Raw genomic sequence first — 10,362 nt, 5'->3', positions numbered from 1 at the left:
CCAGTACTCTTGCCTGGAAAATCCCATGGACGGAGGAGCCTGGTAGGCTACAGTCCATGGGGTCGCTAAGAGTCGGACACGATTGCGCGTCTTCACTTTCACTTTTCCCTTTCATGCACTGGAGAAGGAAATGGCAACCCACTCCAGTATTCTTGCCTGGAGAATCCCAGGGATGGTGGAGCCTGGTGGGCTGCCGTCTATGGGGTCGCACAGAGTCGGACACGACTGAAGCGACTTGGCAGTTGGCAGCATGATATAGGTAAACCTGAAACGTCCATAGAATGATAATAACATTATAGGTTACTGACTGATGCTGAGTCATTTAATCTGGATTTAAAGCGGCAAATTTATTATGAGGTTTCTGAAAAGGAAAATCAGGGTTTAAATGATTACCTGATTTTGAGCCTTTTTTTTTTCCTGTGCAAGGAGAAAAGCGTGGGAAGTGAGCTATCAGTTGTTATAGGAAGGAGGTGGTATTTGGTGAAGGAAGATCAGTGTTGTGTTTTGATATTTAAACCCCAATGAGACCTATGGCAACCACAGATGGATGGAGCACTCTGATTACTGTCTTGTCACTGCTTTCTGGAGGCACTTTTATTACAGTGCCTCCCACACCCTTTACTAGCCAGCACCCCATTAACTGGACAGCTTCTGTTGACAAACACTCCCCAATCACAGAAATAACTCCATGTTAACTGAGGCTCATAAAGATGATGCATTGGCCTCATAATATGATTCTAAAGCCACTTATGAATCATCAAGGTGTGGTGAATTATGTTCAGAGAAAATCTTATACCCCAAATATTTTGTTTACAATAGGTAGATTATCTCAATTGTGAGTTTCTGATTGTCAGAACATGTGATTAATGAGAATGCTTTTTTCCCTATGCTGAATAGAAGTTACTCTCTTACTGATCTGGTGATGTCATGGGTTGGTGAAAATTCAAATTGGATCACATTTCTGAGGTCACAAATTTTAAGTTAAATGCTGTCCACAAGGTGAAACTCGGGATATAAAGGGAGAAGAGAGATTCTGCAAGTAGTTGGAATAAATAGTGGACAATTCAGATTTATCTATCTATCACCTATCTATCATTATTCACACAATCTCATTGTTAAGCATCTTGAGATCACAGTGACGCTGGAGAAAGCAGAATGTAAACTGGCAACTTAAGAGGCCAGGACCAGGGGAAGAAATTTGGTTGAAGTGGTCATTTTTTTTAAAGTTTATTTATTTATCTAGGTTGTGCTGGGTCTTCATTGCTGCACGTGGGCTTTCTCTGGTTGCAGTGAATAGAGGCTATTCTTCCTCATGGTGCATGGACTCTAGGAGCACAGGCTTCAGTAGGTGGAGCACAAGGGTTCAATAGTTGTGGCACATGGGCTTAGCTGCTCCATGGCATGTGGAATCTTCCCAGACCAAGGTTTTAGCCTGAGTCCTCTGCACTGGCAAGCAGATTCTTATCCAGTGTACCACCGAAGAAGTCCTGAGGTGGCCAGTTAGTCCACATCTCAATATCCAAGTAGCCATAACATTGCTCCATAAAGAGGTCCAATTCCTGTTGCAATGGCAGCAGAAATCTCACTTAAAAGACTCTTTGGGATTCTTAGTAGTATTGTAATTATGTGGAGAAGAATGTTAGTCAAAATTTGTGGTGTGGACAGCTGGGACTCAGAGTCCAGCAGAAGTTTAGAGCCACCAACAAGAGACACAGGAATTCAGGCCAGTTGTCTGTCTCAAAGGGGAACTGTACTGCAATCAGTATACCAGAGAAGAAGCCTGATTCTAAACAGGGGTTAAGAGGGGAGAAGTTGGAGGATAAAGCTGAAGCTTAGAAGACATGAGGGTGTCTGGGCCATCACTGGCACACAGATACCAATTCTCAGAGAGCTATGCTGATTTTACTCACAAGGAAGTATCAGATTTCCTCCTACATTTGGGGGCTATGTGTACAGGCTTCTGATCTTAATATTTACAGGGAAGTCAAGGTTTGGGTTGTGAGGATGACACTGACATTTTTCCACTGTTATTCTGCCATCTACCAACTTTCTGTTCTGATAAAGTTCTCACAGAGACAAAAGATTTGAGGTGGGTGGGCAGCCAGGTCATTATAGACATTGTCACATTTTGAGGTTCTTCAAGATAACTTTCCCTAATGAAAAGTTTTGGCTGAAAAAAATCCATTTTGAACCTTTAGAGATGTTACAGAGGAAATGGATAGCTATGAGATAATGCTGTAGTAGAACAGTTCCTGAAGGATTTTTGTTGTTGCAAATGTAAAAATAGAACAAATTTAACCAAACTGGATGACTAAGATGAAAAAAATCAGTGCCTCATAGCCACTCATATTTTTGCTTCTATTTTAGAATTACCATGTTAAATCTATTCCCGTGATAGGCTGACTTTTAAAATTTAAGAATTTGCTAGGATAGGGGTTTATTCTGAACATTCATCTTCATCAAGATGGGTAGTTTAAAACTTTCAATTTTGTCATGATTTTAAAACTGTATGTGGAAGCCTTTGTCTCTTCCTGTTGAACTGGGAAAGAAGGGAAATCTGATATGATTGTGGTAGAAATCACACCTTTTGACTTCTGAGAGTTGGGTAGAAAAGGCCACATAACTCTTGTTGGTTTCTTTTGGGAGATTCTCTTTAAGACCCTTTGGCTGCCACGTAAGAAGTCCAGCCTCCCTGAGACCAGAATGTAGAGAGAGCACACAGAATAATCACATGTACAGAGAGATGCTCAAGGAGCCCTAGCAATTCCAGTCACAGCTGTTTTGAGTCTTCCTAGTCCAAGCACGAGACATGTGAATAAAGAAGTATTTAGATCCACCGAAGTCACTATTCCACTGCAAACTCTTAGAAGACCTTGAGGAAGAACTGCCTCACTGTCTTAGTCCATTTGGGCTGCCTTAAAAACAGTACCATCAACTGGGTAGTCTACAAACAATACAAATATATTTTTCACAGTTCTAGAGGCTGGGAAGTCCAAGATTATTGTTCCAACAGATCCAGTGTCTGCTGAGAACACTGCTTCCTCAGAGATAGTCATCTTCTCACTGTAACCTCACATAACATGATGGAAGGAGCAATGGAGTTTTCTTGAGTCTCTTTTACAAGGGTCTTAATTACATTTATTGGGGCTCCACCTTCATAACCCAGTGACCCCCCAAATGTCCCACCTCCTAATATTATCACATTGGGATTAGGGTTTCAACATATCAATTTGGGGGGCGGACACAAACATCCAATCTGTAACATTCACTGAGCCTAGTCAATTTCCAGATTCACGAAAATAAATAGAAAGTTGTACTGTTTTATGTCATTTTTTTAGGTGAGTCATCATCTGGCAATGGATAACCAGAACACAATTTTATGAACATTTCTATGGAGTCTCTGTTTTCTGTTGGAGGGCAGAGGATATGGGCAGAAGTAGTAGTGAGAGGTATAGTCACTGAGTTTGACGGGATGGCTAAACAGGATGAGGTGGAAGTTGCTCCTTATGCCTTACTGCAGCAATAGTTCTGCTCTTCCTACTCACTATAATTTCACACTGTCCCTTCAACCTTCCCCTTTCCTCCTTGTGTTCACTGCACCCCTTTGCAGAATACATATGTAGCCTCCTACAAGATTCCCTGCCTTTCTTAAAATTGGTTGAGGCCAGAGTGATTTAAGTATGCCCCCTCTTGCCTAGTCCTAAAAGCTTTTAGTGCCTGGTCCTAAAAACTTTCTATGTGACACTTGGATACTCTCTTTCAGCAGTGATCTTGGAGGCCACATGTTTCAGAAGTTGTAGGAGCGCAACTCAACCTTCATTGGTGGTGACATGAGGAAGAAATAAACTCCTATTAAACCAGTGAGATGCTGAGTACTAATGTTATTTGTTCAGTGGTCAGTGAGCATTACCTCAACTTACATAGAATCCTTTGACCTGACTTGTTTTTTGTTGGCATGGAAGGTACCTAAGAGGAGAAGTCCTTTCTTTTCTTTTCATTTTTTTTTAAAGAAATATTTATTTACTTTATTTGGCTGTGCCGGGTCTTAGCTGTATGGTGCAAGATCTAGTTCCCTGACCAGGGATTGAACCTGGGTCCCCTGCACTGGGAGCACAGAATTTTAACCACTGGACTGCCAGGGAAGTCCTGAGGAGCAGTCCTTTCTGTGAATATCTCACAAAACCTCAGCACATCCTCTCATTCATTTCTTCCACCAGTTTTGCTGAGATATAATTAACATACAGCATTGTATTGTTAAGGTGTAGAGCATCATGATTTGACTGCCACTCACTCATTTCCAACCCTTCTGTCGGGGACATAGAAGATGCTCAAAGAAGCAGAACCCCATTGGGACTCTGAGCTCTATTCCCTGTTATACTCACTTCAGTCTTAATAAATCAAATGTTTCTAAACTTTGCTAAAAGAACTTAGTGGTCATGTTTCCTTGTCATTGGGGCCAATGGTTTACAGACAGGAGATCAAAATACTGTATTTCATAACTGAATTTTCTCTCCTAAAGAAATCACATTAATAAACTTCCAAAGCAGGTGACATAAGAATAGAGGAAAAAATGTACTGAAAACTACCGATTCCCTCCACCTCCCAAGGAAGACTGAGTTTTTCAAAGATACTGTTTTCTGTGAGTCAAATTAAAATATATTTTTCTACAGATAAGTCAACTTCTCCATTGAAAGCCAATTCTAGGAAGAGTGAGCCAGTCCAGAAAATAAAACAGTAGTGCAGAAAAGTTAAGCTATAATCCGGCTTTTCAGTTGAAGCGTTCTCAAGAGTTGTGTATTTTCCAGCCGTCCCTCTCCAGTGAAAAGGCAAAGAGGTAAAATAGTACTCTCAAATTCTCTTCTAATTTTCATAGTCATTATCTCTTTCCTGGTTGCTCTGTATTTTTCTCTCCACCCCACAAACATATGAGTATTCCGGTTTCTAATCATCTGCCAGCACAAGAGGATAATGGCCATCTTAGACCTTTGAGAGACGCTCAAAGGTGATGGAGGAGGGGAAGAGGGCTCAACTACCCTTTGCCCCAGGAGGGAGCTCTTCCGGCCAGAAGCTAATAGCCCAACACCGCCCCACAGGTCATTTGATTCCACAGTTAAGGGGGAAAAAAAATGCTGGCACCGGAGATAAAAGGGATATAATGAAAATGTAAACGAAAAACTTTATACCAGGCATGGCCTGACAGAGGGAAGATTGATATCCCATGATGCTTTGTCTTGATGAGACAATGAAAAATAACCACCACAGCAGCTGTGTCAATATCAGACTTGGTAATGCACCACTGGCTGTGGGTTTTTATTTAATCCGCTTTGCTTTAAGATGATAACGGTTGTTACTTTTCAGTGCCTGTCTGTCAGCGCCCAGCATTGCAATATTCCTCCGCAGCTCTGAGAGCGGGTTTCATTTATTTTAAAATACCATTTCACACACTGCTGACTTTTAACAGTGTTCTGTGTGAGTTTGTGAGATTGAATAGTGACAGAAACAACACTTTTTATGAGAATACAGAATATTAAAAACGGGGCACAATATACAGATGGCAGTTTTCACTACAGCTTGTTTTTTTCCCCCTTGCTTCTGCTACTGAGCTTTCCCACTGAATGCATTTGTAGTAACACCATAAATGTCACTTTCACTGACTGCCTTTTGGCATTTTATTTAAATGGAATTCAACTCCGGCTTGCTCCTGCCACTGTTGCCGCCGCTGTTACCAACTTGTTTCAGGGTGGCCCCGTTTTACAGAATCGTGCCATTGGCTTCATTCCTCGGGGTCCCAGATCAGGAAATACAGGAATAACTGCTCAGATCCTAATGGCTAGGAGCCTAGGTCTAAAGATTCCAAAAGAAAGACTTCACCAGCAGAGATTACTATATACAGTCGGGTTTGACCTTTGCAGCAACCATTTAGTAAAAAGTACTTTTGAACTCTGAGAATACTTCTGACTGGGACATAAGTTACTTCCCTGTTGTGGGGAAAAGCCAACATACACCAACTGTCTTCAGTTGAATGACACAGGAGAACAGAGAGACAAGCTCTGAGTGACGTATCTAGGTCTTGCCTCTGTTATTGCTGACTAGCAGTACTTCGATTGGGACGTTTACCTGGGCCCTAGGTTCTCTCCACCGATCCTTATCTTGGCAGATACATGCTTATGCTGCTGGGACTCTAGACATGTACCAGGGGTGGCATTTTGCTGCCAACATGATGTTAACATGTGCAAATTCCCCTTTCTCTCTTGCACGAAACATCGGTTTCTCCATCAATTCCAGATACAAAGTAGAATAGACAGTGGTGATGAAGCCTTTTTCCTGGGAGAACCTGCAACTTGGGGAAAGCTGGTTTCTTGTCTAGGCCAAATGAGGCTAGAAATGATCTGCTTAATCCAGCCATATAAATGCGTTCACATCTCTCAGGCTTAGGCCTGATTCAGAGGCCTAAGAGATTTCCAGCTGAGAGCTCAAATTTTCAGAAAATTGGAAATCTTTACAGAAAAAAAAAAAAATTAAGCAGAAAATGCAATTGAAAGCCTCAGTCCTGGCCTAGAGACTGGTCTTCATGGACTTCTTGTACAATATCCCTTAGATACAGGTAAAGATGGGCAGGTCCAAAAGCATTTTTGCAAACCTGACTAGTTTGTGAAGACATTTGAAAGTCTGTCTTGTCTGTCTCAATCTATTTTTGTCCTTTTTTTTAAAAAAAAAATTAATTAATTAGACTGCATTGGGTTTTAGTTGTGACATGCAAACTCTTAGTTGTGGCATGTGGGATCTAGTTCCCTGACCAGGGGTTGAACCCAGGCCCCCTGCATTGGAAGCATGAAATCTTAGCCACTAGATCACCAGGGAAGTCCCTCTTTTAGTCTTTTTTAATTAGAAAATTTGGGAGAGTTAGGAATGGAAGACTGGAGAGATCCCCATAAAATGAGCTTTGGAATCTCTTTGTTATGAACTGTTCATACTTTAAATTAACTTCCATAACGCTTTCAGAAGTGCCAAAGGAAAGGTAACAGGGCAACAAATTATGCCACAAAAATATTTAAATGAAGTTGGTAAATGAAACTATTTAAGACTCCTGAAATAAAGGAGGAAAGAAAGAGAAAGGAGAAGTGGAACCCAAGCAAGGACAACATTTTATACTATGTATGCATTTTAGGTAATACTAGCACAGAAGTCTGTCTCTGCAAATGCACTCCCTATCTGAGTGAATCTAAACAGTGTTTTTAAGTCAAAAATCTTGTGTGTTATTCTAAACTCCTCCTTGTTTGGCAACTCTCTCCTCCAATCATTCACTAATTTCTGTCAAGAGATCTTACTGTGATTTAAATGCATCTATTTCTCTTCATTATTGCTTCCCCACATTAATTTGTATCATTGTTGATAAATCAGTAGTCTCCTTGTCCTCTTTTCTACTTAAATCCATCCGTAATAAATGTTGCTTGAGTAATATTCTAAAACAACTATCTGGTGGTGACACTTCACCCCTCAAAACCTATGCACCATTTCTCATTGAGGTGACCTCATGAAAGAAGTTTTCTGAGTGCTTGAGCTCACTGCCACCTCTATCCTTTACTTACTGTAAGCATCTCTCATTTGACTTGGCTTGTGTTTGTTGCAGTGGAGCTCGGGCTGGAGAGTATTGCGTCGTCTCCAGACTGTCTGGGAAGAACCACCAATTTTGTGCAGGGACAAGTGACCCTTTCCAAGACCAGGGCTCTTTCTGCCTGCTGATGCCAGCTTATGCTTGTAGACTGGTTTTGTGATTCACTGGGTGTCAGGGTTTCTTATGGAGTGGATCAATGGGAATAACCTTGAAGATTTGTACATAGAATCATACCTAACACAGTAAGAATTCAGGCCCCACAGGCCCCACAGTGGCATCCAGCTTGCTCCTCAGCAACAGACTGAAGGCTTTGAGCAAACTTGAGCTGGTTGACACCATGGTGGACAGGCTTGCATAGGTGGCACCCTTAGAAACTGGGTATTTGCAGCCACCATGGTGCACAGGAATCCAATATATGACATAACCTTGCTTGGCTTTGTATCTCAGCCTACGTGCCTGTTGGCTGGGTGGGGTGCGGAGGTGGGAGGCAGTGTAGTGCAGGAGGGAGAGCTGGCGGTACTGCCAGCAACGTACCCTGAGGGCATCGTGTCCACTGCTTCTTCCTCCCTAGTTCCTGGAGGTATTTGTAAGTGTCCATCTGAGCTCACCTGATGGCTGCTGCCACATGAAAACGCTGTTGCCCTTTTAAAATCTCTCTTGCATATGTCTTTTCTCTTGTCTTAGACTGTAAGAGATCACATTTATGTTCTTTGGTGTCATCAACAGTAGCTAGTTGGCTGTTGGATGCAGTGCCATAATCCCACTAAATGATTCGTAAATATTCATAGGGTTTGCTGAATATTTGTATCTGTCTAATGTGCAGCAGAGTTCCTGACTCAGTTATCAAGGATAGAGCTTTTTGAAACTTAAGGCACTAGCTATGACGCAGAAGAAAAGCATCTCTCCATTATGAATGGTCACCAGAATGATCTTCAACCAAACTTAGTGGGGAAAAGTTCCTGTATGAGAGTGGAGATCCCAGGGTTTACCTAGAAAATTTTGGGTTAGAGATGGTATTTCTACTTCCAAATCCTTCTGCCCAACTACACTGACTTTTTAATCTTTTTGGATATGATTAGAATTGAGGCTAGTAATTTTCTCTAGGGCTGTTGATACATCTCTCCTACCATTTTAACTAGTGAGTCAGCAAAGTATCTCTCTCTCCTGGGAAGGCAAAGTCACTTTTGGAAAGCTGGGCAAATCTCATCTCTCATTATTTTTTTCCCCACTGATTCTTTATATTTTAGATTTTGTCATTGAATGTGTATAATTTATAGACTGACAAGTTCCTTTTTTAAATGGGAATACCTGTTATTTTAAAATTTCTGTGGATTTTGGCAGAGCCTTTTTGCCTTTTATGATTTCTAGAAGCTCTCCTTGTAGTCTTTCTTCTCTCTGCCTGTGTTTTTTGTCTGTATTTTGCATCCTCTACACACCTCACAAACATATATGACTTTTTCTTTGCCGGGGGGGGTGGGTATGTCTTATAGTGATAGTCTTTAAAGATACTATCCCTTTACATGGTCTCCACTTAGGATCAAAAGGGGGAAAAAATATTGGGGAGAGGAAAAATCAGCTAAAACAAGTTTACCTAAACAAAAATGCAGCCCAAATGCCTTTTACTTTTGCTTCTATAAGAAATCTAAAACTAGAAGCTGAAAAAAGGTCACAAAAGCAAAGTGTCTTCCAGGATGAGCTAGTGGGTCTTTCAGGAAGAGATCCTAATTGTATTCTTCTCTAGGCAACTTCGACCTGCTTGACTGGCAGGAAGTCCAAGCTCTTTGTGACCTGAGAAGCATCACCACGGTAAAGTTGTCACAAACAGAGCTATGAGTCAGCTCTTTCTCCAGAGACTTCCTACCAAGAAGTGTTTCATTTTCAAGAGAAAGAGAAAAAATATCCCCCTTCCCTTATTCCTCCATTCTCCATGAGTAAAATAGTTTCTAAATTTCTAGGGCTTAAAATCAGAACTAATTTGAAAAAAAATATTTAGAGGCCTTTCAACCCCTAAACACACAAGATACAGAGTTAAAAAAATTTTTTTAACCCCAGAGTTTTGCCCTCTGTTAATTCAAGGCCACAAGAACTGGTAGCATCTAATTCCCACTCCATCTCCCTATCCCATTTCCCACTCCAGACTCCAGAGTGAAGTTTCTGAGTCTCTAGCCACATTAGATTTCCTAAAACTTATAATTCACTTAAACTAGCATTCTTTGGTATTATGGGTGATTGTATACTTCTTCTCATTTTGCTATCTTCAACGAGGACTTTGATATCTGGCTAAAGCCTTCCTGGTTACCCCAAAAGACACCTAAAATATTGGAGAGATTCAGTGTCTTTGTTGACATCACATCCAGTGCCCCCAATATAATTTCTTGCCATGTTTGATTTTAATGTTCCTTATATCTGTTCCCCTTCAGCACTTCTGTTATCTTCTGTTTTCTGACCTAACCTCTGTCCTTTCTTATGTTTTTCTGTTATTTACGCTATACATCTTTGCTCTGCTCTAACTGTGATCTCTAATCTCTTGACTCCCCCTGTTCTCTGAGTCTGTCAGGACCCCTTCCCCTGCCTAACTTCTCCTCACTAACAATACAGGATAGTCACTGTCTTAGGACACCATGGGATCTTTTGGTTGGGACCCTAGAAATCCCTCACTTCCTTGTTCTCTTGCCTCCTTCTCTCAGGGCTGCTCAAGAACCATGCCACACTTTTCTTGTCCAACTTCCCTTCCCATCTCCGAAAGC

General features: G+C 41.3%; 1 pseudogene; it reads right to left on the bottom strand.

The window, feature by feature from the left end:
• Positions 1–322: 322 nt before the first annotated feature.
• Positions 323–8,213, bottom strand: LOC145505206 (large ribosomal subunit protein eL15-like; annotated as a pseudogene).
• Between the last annotated feature and the right edge of the window lie 2,149 nt (positions 8,214–10,362).

This window comes from Giraffa tippelskirchi, chromosome 5 (genome assembly GCF_054371585.1).
Source record: "Giraffa tippelskirchi isolate mGirTip1 chromosome 5, T2T-mGirTip1v1.2.pri, whole genome shotgun sequence".
NCBI lineage: Eukaryota > Metazoa > Chordata > Mammalia > Artiodactyla > Giraffidae > Giraffa > Giraffa tippelskirchi.
This window is presented reverse-complemented; position numbering and strand designations above follow the sequence as displayed.